This window comes from Mustela putorius, unplaced genomic scaffold (assembly GCF_011764305.1).
Source record: "Mustela putorius furo isolate JIRA1106 unplaced genomic scaffold, ASM1176430v1.1 tig00003949_pilon_pilon_pilon, whole genome shotgun sequence".
Classification (NCBI taxonomy): domain Eukaryota; kingdom Metazoa; phylum Chordata; class Mammalia; order Carnivora; family Mustelidae; genus Mustela; species Mustela putorius.
Genome location: NW_025422093.1, coordinates 5,205,709 through 5,222,377, shown reverse-complemented (window position 1 = coordinate 5,222,377; position 16,669 = coordinate 5,205,709). Strand labels below are relative to the sequence as shown.

Genomic DNA, 16,669 nt, shown 5'->3' with positions numbered 1-16,669 from the left:
GTATTTTTTCATAAAACCAAATATGAGAGTTTTTCTAGTGTGTTGCATAAGACCACTTTGTACCACTGGGTCTGCGGTCAGTAAGAACATAATCACCAAAATGTGTCTTTAAGTCATCACAGCAGTCTGTAAAACTACCAGTACAGGTTAAGCCCTTTGTTTGAATTAAGGTAACGGGTCAACTAGAGTTCTTGCTATGCATCAAGATAATTAATACTTAGCAGCAAGTTCTGTGGTACGATTTTCTTGATACCTTGCCCCTCCTTCCACAGGGAAGGTAACTGTGGCTGGGGGGAGCATGATGGAAGGGTATATCCCTGCTAAATGCTGATTATACTGTATTGTATAAGAGCAAGACTCTAAGATTCGTGGTGAGGAAAATAAAAGAAATTAGTTAACAACTTGGTTACTGTTAACTTCTATTTCAACAGTCTGATTTGTAACTTGGTTAAGTGTGGACTAGATTCAATGAAATGGCATGCCTGGCAGTGTGTAGCACAAAAGAAATTCTTGATAAATGAGGGCTGTGTCATTAGGTTCCCAAAAGAGAAACAGATGGTACATTCCAGTTGAATTAATTTGAGAAGAGTTTTGGAAAGGAACTCCTTATAAAGGTCTGGGAAGAATGTAGTGAGACCCCAAGCTTAGTACAGCTGGGCAGGATGACCACCAGAGGCCTGAACTAATAAGAAAAAGGGGCAGTTGTGAGAGCCTGAAGACAGAGAGAATCATAGTTGGAGAGGGCTGCCTGGCAGGAGCTGTGACTTTCAGTAGAGGGATGAAGCCAGTTTATGAAAATCCCACAGGGAGGGACCTGGGGGGGATATTCTCCAACTAGAGCCAAAGATGTAGGGAGTTCGCTGATAACAGTCACATGGGTCAGCCCCATAGGGGCACAAAGCAGGATCCATGAACAGCAGATTTAGAGGAGCAAGTGGAAAATGGAGTCAGCCTAATATTGTTCATTGTTACTATTATTCTCTTATTTTCATTTTTCCAATATCTGGTCCCAGAATACTCAATATTTTATGCAGCACTTGGAATCTGGAAGTGCAATCATTATCTGTTGATTAAATGAGTAAATGAATGAACAAATTCTCACCTATGATTGTTTCAGGTAGGAATTAAGTCAGGTTGATATTAAAAGAAACCCAACTACAGTGGCTTGAGAACCCAAGAGTTATTTTCTACATAAAAGAAATCTGAAGACAGACTCACCAAGATTTCCAAAGAGGTAGTATTTTTCTGAGTACATTTTTACCTTAAATTAAAACCATTACTAAGGAAGAAAGTCAGCATTCTTTTGACCAGATGAATGGACTTCAAAAACCAAATTTTGACACCTGAGAAAAGATAGTTATGGAAGAGCCATGTAAGCTATCTTGCCATATCTGTTTCCTAGGTAGGATTTGAACTAAGCAAATAAACTCGTGATTTGAAACAATTATCTGGACAGTGGAAGGAAAAAACCAACAGCAACCAATGACTGATGTACTGTGTGTGTGTGTGTGTGTGTGTGTGTGTGTGTGTGTACGCACATGCACATGTGTGCATTGGGGGTTATCTTTCAGGTTTAATTTTATAAATCCTTCCCCATCTCACCTGTGCAGTTCACAAACCAATCATGATGCTGAATCATGTTTGTCCCCCCAAAACTAGGTCTAAAAATAGCCCCAAAACATCATTAAATATAGGGCCTAAATGTATTTTTCCTTCAAATTAAAAAAAGAAGAAGAAGAAAAAGAAGAAGAAGAGGAAGAGGAACAAGAAGAAGAAGAAGAAGAAGAAGAAAACAAATTTAGGAGAGTACAAAGGGTAATACATCAAACTCCCATGTTCTCTCCAGTCATAACAGAAAATTAACATTTAAAAAGCATTTGCTCAGAGCACCTGATTGACTCAGTTGGTTAAGCATCTGCCTTCGGCTCAGGTCATGACCCCAGGGTCCTGGGATGGAGCCTGGCATTGGGCTCCCTGCTCAGCCTCTCCCCCTGCCTCTGCCTCTCCCCCTTCTTGTGCTCACTCTCTCTCTCTGTATGTTAAATAAATAAAATTCTTTAAAAAACATTTGCTTTTTTTAAAAGTAAAAATTATAAAACAAATTTGTCCTCGCTTGTCCAAAGCCAAATATATAAGAAGAGTGGAAGGGAATGCTAAGGGCAGGAGTTTTTTTTTTTCAGAGTCACATTTGGATCTCTGGGGGAGATAGCCTTGCAAGTTTTTCATATACCAACCTGGGAGCTGGCCAATTCAATGTGAATTGGGAAGTTCTCTCCATGGCAGGTACAGGGAGGACAGAAATACAGCTTTCCAGAACTCTTCTAATTCCTGTGTGTCACTGATTGGTCCCAGGATTTGCTGAAAGTGGAGGGGGAAATGACATTGGGGATAAAGGTCCAATGTGAAGATTGCTCTCTGGAAATCAGCAGGCCTGAGCAGGACGGTCCTATGGCAGAGGCTGTGGGATCAAACTCAGAGTAAAGCCAGAGAGAAGACGTGGGAGAGACCCAGGAGGTCTTGAGTCCCCGCAAGCTCTAAGATAAAGACCAAGTCAGCCTGGTAGCACCACTCGGTCAGTCCCATTCAGAAAGACCAGACAGCAGAGGACAGCCGTTGCCAACTTCAGCTGCAGATGCCAGCAAGGAAAGCATGACCAGGCAGGAAAGAGAGATCCCAAGCAGGGCTCCCAGTTCCCCTCACTCGACCACCACGGATGACTCCATCACCCAGAGAATTAGGGTAAGTCTAAAGGGACCAGTCTTTTTACCCAGAGTGACACAATAGATACTATTTAAATCACTTTCATAGGTTGAATGTTAATTGCTTTTTAAAATATGTTCCATTTTTCTATCAATATATTTACATGATCTATAAGCTGAAACAATGTACAGAGATTTAAAGGAAAGAATCCTGTTTCCCTCTATCCCAATCCTACTCCCCCAAGAACACGCCCACCAAAGACATTATTTTAGCTTCTGATGTGTCTTTCCAGAGTTTATGCTATTATTAGCAAATGTGAATATTTATTCTTTTTTTTAATTTTTTAATTTTTTATAAACATATATTTTTATCCCCACGGGTACAGGTCTGTGAATCGCCAGGTTTACACACTTCACAGCACTCACCAAAGCACATACCCTCCCCAATTATGAATATATATTCTTAATCTGATTTTTCATTTTCTTAAATCAAAGATGGCATCACTATTTTTTTCTCATTTAAAATACATTATTGGGATTCCCATATCTGTATGGTATTACAATGCATCTGTTGTTTTTTTGGAGGGTATTTCATTGTAAGGATGCTTCATAATTTATTCAACTCTTTCCTTATTGATGGACATAGATAACATTTTGCTATTACAAACAGTGGTTCAATGAATGACTTTATAAATGTGTTATTTTTATTGACATGAGATAGATCTTTAACAAAAACCTAAGGGGTTGAACTTTAAGTGAATGTGTATACTGGATTATGCCACAGCATACTGGAACATTGTTAAGTTTGATGGTCCCAGGCACGCAGTGACTAATAACTTTTGGGTGATCAAATCAGTTACTAAAGAAATAAAGAAGCCACATAATCTTGGTACATCTAAAAGTATTGTCAGTAAGTTTGTGACTTTACTTCATAGGCATGCATATTATGTAAGCACACGTTAAAAATATAAAATCGGGCTATAGTCTTGTAAAAGTTGTGCAGTAGGGAGCCACTGAGGCCTGACTGCACAAAGGGCTTAATAATGGGATTTACAAAGAATGGCAAGGAAATTGTCTTGGAAATCTAAAAGCCGGGGTCGGGTTAGGGCAAGCCCCTTGTGGAACGGGCTGGAGTGTGGGTCTGCATCTGAGGCAGCTGCGGAGACTTCTGGTGGCTGCCCTCCAGCTGTCTTTTCACTCTGTCTTCAACTGCTCTACTTGTTCTTAACTTGTGTGCCCCCATACTTTCAGCTTCCTACTTCTCACAGCGGCTCCTCCAGTGTCAATTTTACCTTATGACCTTTTAACTGAGCTGTCAAACTTACTGTCTCATGATTTCTGGATTTTTAGTACAGATTTCAAATTTTGCCCTGCTCATTTTTTCCATCAAGCCTGTACAGATAATAGGTTGTTGGTAAGTGGACTGTTTGGTTACTCTTCGATCTGTTACTCACTCATGAACCAATCAGCGACCCTGGAGTGAGGTCAAACAAATTCTCAGTCCCCACCTCCCTGAGGGGAGAGGAGCTGGTGGGGCTTTCCTCCTTACAGCCCAGTGTGGTCAGGCAGCCACCATAACATTTCTAATGTCCAGAATCAAAACGTTTTATTCATGTCCTTTAATATCAATTTAACATGATTATAAATGACTGCCTAGTTGTCTATCACATGGTATTTCTGTAATTTATATCATGAATTCCTTTCGCTTGACACTGGAGTATATACGTAGCCAGGGGATAAGGATGAAATAATGATGAGCTTTGAAGGGAGGTCAAGAAATTGATCAAAACCTGATCAAACTTCCTCCCTTATACATGTGTAGAAAAAAATTATATTGAGGTGTTAACTGGTGCATGTGTCCTCTTCCCCCCACCACCCTGTCCCCACCATCTTCCTTTGCCTCTTGTGACTCTCCTCACCACCACTGGGACAATTTCTTGAAAAAGATGACACAAGTAGGCGATGCTCCACGCTTGAGTATTAAAATAGACCTTTGGAATGATAGCAAAAATAACTGTCTTGAAAGAAAAGGTGTTTTGAGTTACAAGAGCCTAGATTCTGAAGACTTCAGAACAGAATAATAAAGAAAATGTTCCCAGTTCAAGACCGTTTTTCCCATCCTTTCAATTAGGGTATCCATAAGAAAGAAGAATCAGAGCACACTTAGACACTGTATTTTTCTGGAGAGGGAGCTTGTGCTTTGGTCCGGACTGCTGGGGCTGCTCCTCCTAGAGCCAAAAAAGGCAGCAAGCCTTATGGGTCCCATTTCAGCATTGTGGTAGGGAAGCAACAGAGTAGAGATGGGGAGGGTGGACTCTCTGCACAGAGGAGACTGAGTCAGCTCCCGTGGTCCCCCAAACCCAGTAGGGCTGGAGAAGCAGCAGAATGCTTTCCTGAGACACCAAGAATGGGCAAAGGCTGTTGATAAAGAGAGCCGGACCTAAGTGACTTTGAGGTCAGGAGGAGACAAGAGCCAGATGTACCCATGACCTGAGGCCAGGTGGGAAAGAGAATATTTCAGATATTTCTGTTCCAGGACAGAAGAAGACCAGGGCCTAGACCTCTGAGACGCCTTGGAATGCCCTACATCCCCTGACTTAGACACAACCATGGGCAGAGGAAGGCTGCATTAGACCGCAGGGGTAATAGGACATAAAAATAGAAATAAACTTAGTTGCAGAAAAATGAAATATATTTCAAAAACGTGCACTTCTGTCCTGTTTCTGACACTTTTATCTGGTACACAGATTTCTCATGGGTGCAAATATTTGAGCTTAGATAGCCCCTTAGAGCTCATCAAACACTTGGGGGAGAAAACGTGATTTAAGAATAAACAGTCCTCTGTTCCTTTAAGTGTTTTTACATTTCATTAATAGTTGAACTGGTGTTTGACCTCTAAGATATTTTGATAAACATCTCAGAAATGTACACACGATGTACATATTTTCTGAGGGGTGATTTTTCAGACTTGGCATACTTTAGCAGTAGAAACCTCTCTTCAAACAATATATGAAGGACCTCAATATATGAACAGCTTGAAGGGGTGCTCTGGTGGAAAATCAGAGTCTCCCCTTCCCTCACTGTCCCCTTCACCCCCAAGATGGCCCTGGAGACACCATCTTATAACCCTGGTGACTCACGCACAAGCTGGAAAGCCACTACTTGTTCAGGCTCCTTCAGTCCCAATGGCCTCATACGTAAGACATGAAATGGTGACATCCCACTTAGCGGGCGGGTCCTCAGTCCCCATGTCTGTTAAGTGAGCAGGATGGATTAGCTCAATAGTGTAATGTCATTAAAACTCCCAAAGGACTTTAAGGATATCTATGCTTGCTCCTCCCCCCCCCGCCCCCTGCTGAGGTTCCTTGAAGTGGGGCCCAGGAATCTGTATTTTTTAAACCACCCCCCTCCATTCTAATATACAGCTAACACAAGAACCACTGAGGAAGATAGTCTTTGAGGACTGCTACAAACAATAAAATTCACATGAGTAGGAATTTGGGGAGGAGTACCTTAATTTGACTATCTAGTTGGAACAAACTCTGGAGGGTAGGAGAGTCTTTTGAGAAGTCTTTTTTGAGGAAGTAGAAATAACACATTTTCAATTTCAATGGTCTTAAGTCAGACAGTGAAGCAGAACAAAATCTATTCTCTCTTTAAGAAAGCAAGAATTTTCCTCTAGCAAAAAAATGTCCTTGAAATAATTGTTTGTCCTTGGCTCCTTGGAAAATCATGGCTGATTGCCTGGTGGTAGGTATAAAAGAAGGGTGATTTGTTCATGTGAATGTCAATATTGCCTTCAGGAGGTAGGAATGTTAAAAACAGTGTTTTAAAATTCTGGAGCCTAGTTACCATATAATTAAATTAAATCTCAGCTAAAATCTTGCCTTCTCTGAGAAGAGTATTATCCGATTTTTGTTAAATATTTAAAAATTAACCCATAAGGAAATGAAAATCATCATTTTAATCTTGCCTCATATTTGTTTAATAATCTCAAATGATTAATTTTCTAATTAAGGAAATGGAATTGATTTTGGAAAGTTATCATGTAGTATTCATGGTTGAAATGTTCAATATTTCATAATGACATTTAGCCCAGTTTAATAAAAATTCTGCAGTTTTCTAAAAAAGCATCCCCAAAATGTGTGCTATGACTGCTGCAAGAGGTTAATAGAAGTCATACACATGAAATATTTCTATATGGAAAGAAGTTTGGGAAACACAGCAGTCATTTATAGAAGTCTGGGTTTGAGTTTCAACACCTTAATTAAAGTTCTTAGAAATGTCCTTTAAAATAGGTGCTTTCACCTCAAGATTATTTATAGACATGGAGTAAAAAGCAAAGACAGATTTTTTTTTTTTTTTTGAAGTTGTTATTCCCAACCTAACCTCTGTTTACTCAGAAGCCATAACAAGGCAGGAACCCACTTCTGATTCTGGGTTCTCCAAATGGGAATATTGACAGATTATATGGTCATTCTAAGCAGTTCTCTGGGAGCAGAGCAACTCAAGGTCTAAGTAATAAGGTTCCTGTCAGAATTCAGAGAAGGAAGCAGATGGAAGGACACAATTTGGGGATGAGTTGTTGATTTTTATCCTTTCTTCACGGAGAAGTCTAACACGTGATGAGCTACCCTAGGAGCTACGCTGTCCAGTATGGTAGTCGCTAGCCATATGGGCCTATTTAAATTTGAATGTAATTCACTGAAATCACATAAAATTTAAAATTCAACTCCACAGATGCACTAACCACATTTCAAGTGCCCAGCAGCCACAGATGAATGTTTCCATCATGACACAGTTTCTTTGGAAACACACAGGCCTCAATTATGGGTCCTAGCAGTTGAACCCTAACTCAGGCTCAGAGTTTTGTCCTCTGCTGTAGGTCTGGGACCTTCCCCATCTACCTACGCCCAGCACCCTTGTCTTAGCGATTGGTTTTCATTTTATATTTCACATGATTTTCTCTTTCTAGGTGCTCTCTTAGTCTCTACTGTAGTTTCTTTTACCTTTTATTTTCTGAGACTTAACTGAGCTCTGAGGTGGTTCTTCCTATTGTCATGGGGCTGACTAGGATCTCTCCTGTGCCTGCAGTCAGCTACAAGCTCTATGGGACCCGAGTGTCTAAGATGGCGTCAGCTCCTTGCTGGGCACATCAGTGAGGTGACTGGCATGGCTGCAAGCGAGCTGGGTCTCTCTCTTTCTCTCTCTCTTCATAACGGCTCAACTCTTATTTCACCCTATAAACAAGAGAAAGCAGAAGCTGCCAGACTTCTTAAAGGCTGGGGCTAGAATCTGCCCAACATCACTTGTGCTACGGAGAGTGAGTTGGGAAAGGAAAGAAGTCTCAGTGCTTTTCGCTGCCGCAGTGAAGAAATGCAGGACAGTGTATGAAAGTCAATCCGGGCAAAGTTTATTATAGTACACTTGAAAGATGGAGCGGGCCAGTCAAGAGAGACAAAGGTCCCAGAAACTTGGGGTGTTGGCTTTTATCATTTTTTTCTTTGGGGCGGGTCCTAAGGTTGCCACAATTGAGTGACAGAATTGAATGATATAACAAATTAGCCAACTACCCGTGCCCTTTTGCAAAATGCATTCGAAATACCTGCAGGGGTAGGAAACAAGAGACATTATTTCTATTCTAGAGACATAGGTCAGATAAGGACAGGGGGCTGCTTTCTTCACAAGCAAGCAAATGTAACTCTTCTGCAGAGATGCTGTCACCTGCGATCCAGGGTGGGTGGAATGGGATGGTCTCCCTGAGGTCCTCGGTTGGGGCTCTCCAACGGGACCTCTAAGGCCCATCCTCCTGCCACTCATGCCTAGCTTCCTGCCTAATACTTCCATAGCATTCTGTAGGTTACAGCAAGTCGCAAGACCAACTGGAGTCAAAGGGAAGTAAAATAGTCTTCACTGCTTGACGAGAGGGACAGTTATCTTGGCAGACAATGTATTACACTATCTAACCCCCTTTCTGCTCATCACAGAAGACAGTTCTTGAGGACAAATATATAACACAGCTGTGTAATGAGTAACAGCAAATCACCGTTTATGTTACAGTTTTATACCCAGTGATATATAGTCATAAATAATATTCCCACAACATGTAGGACCCAGAGGTGAAACTCTTATAAACTGTTGTGGTAAGAAAGCTGGGGATAGGAGTATGAAAAGAAGATTCTCCTTCAAGCCCCTCTTCCACCCTACCTCTGAGAGAGCCACAGTGCGCAAGAACGTGCTAACAAGTCAGAGCAGTCCTGCAGAAAAGAAGCTGTTTTGCAAAAGCAATTTGGACTTATCTTGCTTCATTTTACTGCCTTCATATGCACATATCATGAGATGATTTCCCCACTTTGCTTTGAGGTACTTAAAAGAAATTTTTAGATGGACAATACATAAATAAAAGAAATCTATGCTGCTAAGGTCCACTCATAATTTCAGGATGCAATTGAAAAACAAGATATCTTATTTTACAAATTACATTTTCCCCAGTTAGAACTTTCAGGATGAGAGTTTGCGTGTGGAGAGGGATGGGACCCAGAGTACCATAAGCTTGTGAGAATATACATTTAAAGAACTTTTTAGAGAGCATTTTGACCATATTTATCAAAATTTAAAAGGTATATTATTTAGGTCAACACTTTCACTTAAGAAGAATTTTACCCTCATTCCAATAAACCCTTAGTCGAATCCCCCTTCTAACACACCATATATTTAGTTGTAATTGTTTTTATTATGTATAATTAACATAGTGTTATATTAGTTTCAGGTCTACAATATAATGATTCGGCAGTTCTATACATCTGTCAGTGCTCATCAAGGTGAGGTGATTTTAATCCCCTTTACCTGTCCCCTGCCCCACCTCCCCTCTGGCAACCACCAGTTTGTTCTCTGCATTTAAGAGTCTGTGTTTTTGTTTGTCTCTTTGTTTGTTCCTTTGTTTTGTTTCTTAAACCCCACATGTAAGTGAAATCCTATGGGGTTTGTCTTTCTCTGACTTATTTTGCTTAGCATGACACTCTCTAGGGCCATCTCAACACAATCCCTATATTCAATGATCTTTTGTCTCTTGAGGAAAAAGACCAATAACAAGTTGTGAGATATCAGTTGTTTGCAAGTAAGTCATATTAGGACAGGCAGACTCCATTCTTAGAAAGAACTTCACATCACAAATTGAACATCCAATCATGGTAGCGCTTATGAGAAATCTCTGTTCAAAAAGCCTATCCCAGGGCACCTGGGTATCTCAGTCAGTTGAGCTTCCGACTCTTGATTTCTGCTCAGGTTAGGATTTCACGGGTCCTGAGATTGATCTCCACCTCCAGCTCCGTGCTCACGGGGGAGTCTGCTTGAGATTCTCTTCCTCTGTCCCTCCCTTTACTCTCTCTCTCAAGTAAGTAAATAAATCTAAAAAAAATACAAAACAATTGATCTAACCTACTTCAACAAATTAGCTTGGGACACCCAGTGATTTCTACCTTAAGGAAGGTAATTAAAAGAATGAAAATCTATTTTCCTTTTGAAGCTGTCATTCACCTGTGGACAAAACCTTCATAATCATCTCGGTAAAACATGGTGAGTCCAGACAGCTCAGTTATGTGAAAGAATTCTGCTCACCAGCAGCAGACTGAAGTCAATGTGGAAATATCTGATTATTGAATAATGTTGCTTTGAGTAGAAAATAAAGATGCTGCATAGTAACTCTTTTTAACTGACTGCTGAATCTCCTGGGTCCCTGAAATTTATGCTCTATTATTTTATTATAACCCAAATTAGGACTTGCTTATAGGGTAATCCTTGATTTTCAAGCATCCAATTCAATCTGACAGATAAACTCACATAAGTATGCAAAGATATCAATACAGGACTGATATTTGCAGTCTTGTTGGCAATAAAAAGGGGGAAATGACTCTATTAGGGACTGGTCACATAGATGATGTACATCCATAAATGGGACACAAATGTAGGTAGCCATTAAAATGAAAATATAGACTATATATAATTCTATAGAAAGATATGCGAGGCATATTAAGTAAAAAAAGGAAAGGTGCAGAACAGTATGCAAAATATGTGTTCATCTAAGTAAAAAAAATCTATGTGCATGTGTTTGAACACAGGCAGAAAATTTCTGAAAAAGACTATGTAACAAATTTAACAGCGGTCATCTCTGGAAAGAGTATGGGGGACTTTTACTTATATCTTTCTTAGTATTTGATCTTTTTTTAAAACAGCACAAGCAAGCATTACTTTTTTTAATTTCTTAAAACTAATTAAATGGCAAAGAAAGAAAACAACCAGCAAAGAAAATGGAAAGGAACATTTTAAAGATAACGTGTTCTAAAACAATCCCATATATATGTAGTTAAGTGATCATTTTTAATTTGAATACATGCAATTGATGGTGTTATTATACACAAGAAAGAATGTAGGGTTTAGAGCCAAACTGATCCAGGATTAAATCTCAGCTACCCAGTACCAAGAGTAGAGCTTCGGGCAGCTTAAGCCTTCAGAAACTCAGTTTTCGCATCTATCAAATGGATATAATCGTATCTTCCCTGTGAGCTCATTCCTTACAGTTATGTTGACAAAATACGTGGCACCCTGCTTGTCCCACAGTAGTCCCTCAGTAAAAGATTGCTGCTGAATTTATACTACACATAAGCTGTAATGTCTTAAGAAAGTCTCAACTTCAGTTTCCACATCTGAAACAGGAAGAGTTAGTACCTACTATACGGGTTATAAAGAGATGGGCTCAGGCAATTAGCAAATAGTATTTTTAGTATTTCTGCACAGATATCTTAAACGCTGCTTGGGGGTGGTTTCAAACTCATGGAATAGAGGAAAAATATTAGTTTCCATTTCACCCAGTGCATGGTCAGCCTCCAAAAACCACACTGAGTTTAATGTCCTCACAGTGGCATTCTCTTCTTACATTGGGTGGCTCACAGCCTTGTTAGTTGATTCCTGTTGAAGACCGCTGGCACTGATGACAGTTTACATCTTAGCAAACTTATTTTAGTCAGAAATCTCACCTCAGTCAGACTACGTTTTTGGTTTTGGGGTTTATTTTAACAAATAAACAAAATTTTTCTTATGGGTTTCATTAGTCAGCATTCTTTAGAGAAACAGGACCAGTAGGATATATATGGATAGATACAAGATATCTATTGCAGGAACTGGTTTTATGGAGGCCAAGAAGTCCCACAGTCTGTTGTCTGCAAGCTGGAGACCAGGAAAGCCATTGGTGTAATTTAGTCTGAGTCAGAAGGCCTGAGAATGAGGGGACCTGATAGTGTTAAGTCCCAGTCCAAGGTCAACGGTCTAAAAAGCAGAGAGCAGCTGATGTGAGTTCTAGAATCAAAAGCCCCAAGAACCAGAGCTCTGATGTCTGAAGGCAGTAAATATAAATGTCGAAGCTTGAGGAAGAAAAGAGAGAATTCATCCTTCCTCCTTTTTGTTGTATTTGGGCTTTCAGTGAATTGGATGATGCCTGCCCACATTGGTGAGGGTAGATCTTCTTTATTCAGTCTACTGAATCAACCTCCTCACAGACACACTCAGAAATAATGTTCTTTTTTTTCCCAAGATTTTATTTATTTATTTGACAGACAGAGATCACAAGTAGGCAAAGAGGCAGGCAGAGAGAGAGAAGGAAGCAGGCTCCCCGTCGAGCAGAGAGCCTGATGCGGGGCTCGATCCCAGGACCCTGGGATGATGACCTGAGCTGAAGGCAGAGGCTTTAACCCACTGAGCCACTCTGGTGCCCCCAGAAATAATGTTTGACCAGCTATCTGGGTACCCCTCAGGCCAGTTAGCTGACACATAAAATTTACCATCACTTAGATTTTTGGTTTTTTTCCTGAAAATATTCTCACCCATCTATAACTGTATATATTGAATTATTTTTACCCAAAATGTTTGTTAGCACATATAGAAACAGAGAAAAAAATCATATGTGAGTAATTTTTAAAAATGCAATTTTTGTCTATGTTTGTTTAAGGCCTTTGACAAAATATCAGGTTAGCTTATATATTTATCATGTGGTAAATCAATCATGTCTTCATCATATCTTTGTGAGTATGAAGAGTTCTTAGGTATAAAAAATATTAAATATATTTCTCAGTGTTGTCAATTTGCTCTATGTGCAAATTCTATAAAATGCTATAAAATTTAACCCAAAACCCTTTAGTCTGTATCTCTACTAGATATCATCACATCCAACAAATTTAACAATGATTCCTTAATATCATCCAAGGTATAGCCTGTATTCCAATGTCCCTGGTGTCTTAACATACATTTTTCAATCAGAGTAGAAACAAGATCTGTATACTGCATTTGGCTATAAGTCTTTTAAGTATGTAGAACAATACTTACAGACCTAAAAAGAGGAATATCCAAGTCCATAAGAATGAGAAAATTTGCATATTTCTTTCACTAAATGATAAAACAGTCAAAAATCCATTCCTGTACAATGTTGGTGGAAATGTAAATTGTACAGCTATTATGGAAAACAGTTCCCTCCAAAATTAAAAATAGAGCTACCATATGATCTAAGAATCCTTCTCCTAGGTATATATTCACAGGAAATGAAATCAGTGCCTCAAGAGACCCCTGTACTCCCAAGTTTTCTGCAGGATTACTCGTAATAGTCAAGATATTAAAAAAAACTAAGGTCCATAGATAGCTGAATGGATAAAGATGTGGCATGTATATACAATGGAATCCTATTTAGCCATGAGAAAGAAATTCTATCATTTGCAACAACATGGATGAAACTGGAGGGCATTTTGCTAAGGGAAATAAGCCAGAGAAAGACAATTACTATATGGTATCCCTTACATATGGAATCTACAAAAAAAATCAAAACTCAAAAGAGACAGAGTAGAATGGTGTTTGTCAGGGGCTGACAGTGGAGGAAAATAAAGAGATGCAAGTCACTTAAAAGATGAATAAGTTCCAAGGATCTAATATATAGCATAATGACTATTCTTTTTTTTTTTTTTTTAAGATTTTATTTATTTATTTGACAGGCAGAGGTCACAAGTAGGCAGAGAGGCAGGCAGAGAGAGAGAGGAGGAAGCAGGCTCTTCGCAGAGCAGAGAGCCCGATGCGGGGCTTGATCCCAGGACTCTGGGATCATGACCTGAGCCAAAGGCAGAGGCTTAACCCACTGGGCCACCTAGGGGCCCCCATAATGACTATTCTAACAATATTGTGTTGTATACTTGTTGTATACTAGTAGATCTCAAGCATTTTTATGGAGAAAAGGGAAGAAAGAAAGAAAGAAAGGGAACCTCATTAAATGTAAAGAAGATTTAAAAAATGGGATTAACAGATTTGACCCAAATGACATTATAGAGCACCCATCAAACAGTGATAGAATTCACATTTTGGGGGGTACATGTGAAATAAACCTTTGTTGACCACATTCTGGGCCGTAAAGCAAGGCTTACAACTGTGAAAGGATTGAAAACATAGAGAATATTCTCTTTGATTATGGTGAGATTAAACCAGAAATCAGTAATAAAGAAAAGAAAACTGGAAAATACCCCCAACTTTTGAAGATTAAGCAAATTCATTCACATAAACTACGAGTCAAAAAAGAAGTCACAATGGAAGTATCTAAAATGTAATAACATGAGAGACTATTTTAATAAACTTGGGGGGTGGATTTCTTAAACAGGAAACCAAAAGCACTCATTACAATGGAAGCATTGAGAAATTGAACGACATTAAATTAGAATTGAAAAGTGTACCTCCTTTTGGCACAGAGTAGAGTTAGTGACTGGGAAGAAATACAAAGGAAACTTCTGGCAGAGGTGTGCTGGCAATGTTCTGTTTCTTGATTTGGCTAGCGTTCACACAAGTGTACTTTGTGTTACTTCATCACACCATGCATTATGATTTATATTCATACGGTCATGTATATGAAATTTTACAAAAACATTATTGTAAAATGTAAGGTGAGTAGGACTAAATCTAACAAAGAAAGCAACTTCTTTTAAGAGAAAAAAAGAAAACTAAACTAAAATAAGAGATGAAAAGACAACTTAGAGACCAATACGCTGTTAATAGATTGAAAGATTCACTAATGTGAAGAGGTCAGGATACTGACAGGCCTATTTAAAAATTGTGTATGGAGAAACCTTGACCTAAATTGAACCCAGACACTATTTTTTTCAGTTATTTTAAATTTTTTTAAATTAAAATTTTAAATTTAAATTTAAATTTTTTTTTTTTTTAAGTAGGCTCCACACCCTGTGGGGTTTGGGCTCACGACCCTGAGATTGAGACCTGAGCTAAGGGTTGGACGTGGAACAGACTGAGCCACCCAGGTGCCCTTTCACTTGTTATTTTAATTGCGGATAAATACCAATGACATAAAATTTTACCATCGTAACCACCTTGAAGTGTACAGTTCAAAGACATTTAGAACATTTGCGTAACTGAACAGCCATCATCATCATCTACTCCAGAACATTTTCCTCACCCCCAGAGGGAAATCCCAAACTTATTAAGTATTTAATCTCCATTCACCTTTCCCCACAGCTCCTGGCAAACACTAATCTGCTTTCTGTTTCTATGAATTGGTCTATTCTGGGTATTTAATATAAATGGAAATATAGAGTCTGTGGCTTTTTTCATGTTTCATCCATGTTGTAGCATATATTAGGACTTTATGACTCCTTATGGCTAATGGCTAAATAATACTTCATTGTATATAATATGCTGCATTTGTTTTTCTGTTAGTTTCTGGGTTGCTTCTACCTTTTGGCTATCATAGTAGTACTGCTGTGAACACTCTTGTAGGAATTTGTCTGAACGCCTATTTTCAGTTCTTATGGGTATATACGTAGGAGTGGAGTCAGATGGTAGAGGCTGAGTCATATGGTGATTGTATGTTTAACTTAGTAAAGAACTCCCAAACTGTCTTCCACAATAGCGATCCCATTCTCCCTTCTCACTGGCAGTGTGTGAGAGCTCCGCCCTGGGCACGCACGTGGCCTTCTTGATTCCCAGGTTGATGAAGATTTTCAAAACTCTTCTTCCTCAAAGGATCTCACTTCACAGCCTTTCCCCAGACTTTTTGGAGTGTCAGCTGTTTGCCTCGACAGATAGCCTTAGTCCCAGTCCCAGAAAGTCATATTTCTGCTTGTAAATGTTTTTGAAACATTTCTCCAGGCTGCAGCTTTTCTTTGTCCTGAGAGAGCTGCAGGTTCGGCAAAGTAAAGGCAAGCTCTTCTCTCGTCCTTCAGGGAGTGACCAGACAGGTCAAAGCACAACCACACTTGTGGGTCTTTGAGAACCTTGTTCTTTGAGAACAAGGTCAGCTCTGCTGTCTCCATGGGCTGTGGTTTTCCAGAGCATCACAAGAAGCACAAGTTGGGTATTTTTACCCCGGGGGCAAGAGTAGGTTAGAAATGCCACCAAGATTTCCTACCAAGTTTTGTTTGGTTCTTCCTGATTAAGAGCTTGCCTGGTTGCTGTAAGCCATTGACCATTTTCCAGAGTTCCATTGATTTTGACAGTTTTTGTCAGTTTTTAGTGTTCTGTTGAGGGACAGGACCTTGGAGTTCCTGACCATGCCATTATTTCTGATAGTCTTCAAACACTCTTTAAGAAATAAAATAACATGGGGGCTTCCCATAAGTTATTAAGAGTTATTATAAAACCAGAGTAATGAGATAGTGTGGTTTCATTTTAGGGTTAGTCAAATTGATGAGTAGAAAAGAAAAGAAAGCACAGAGGTGGGCTTCAGTGATATTGCTAATATTCTGTTTTTTAGTTTTGTTGATGGGTGCCCACTCTTACAAATAGTCTTTTGAATGTAACAGGTGTTACATAATGAAATATGTTTACATTCCAACTACTTGGACACTGAGAAATGCACTTCTAAGTAACTACTGGGTTAAGGATGATTTCAAAACCAGTTATGAACTATTTAGAAAGCAATACAAGGAGATCACTTC

General features: G+C 39.3%; 1 protein-coding gene across 2 annotated transcripts in view; it reads left to right on the top strand.

Moving 5' to 3' along the window:
- Window positions 1-2,362: 2,362 nt before the first annotated feature.
- Window positions 2,363-16,669, top strand: part of ZNF365 (zinc finger protein 365) — a 54,016-nt gene continuing 39,709 nt past the window's right edge. The window contains exons 1-2 of one of the 2 annotated variants that reach the window (XM_013063072.2): window positions 2,363-2,739; window positions 9,463-9,520. The gene's annotated coding sequence lies outside the window, so the exon portion shown is untranslated. The remainder of the gene's footprint in view (window positions 2,740-9,462; window positions 9,521-16,669) is intronic. The other variant, XM_004765686.3, reaches the window with a different exon arrangement.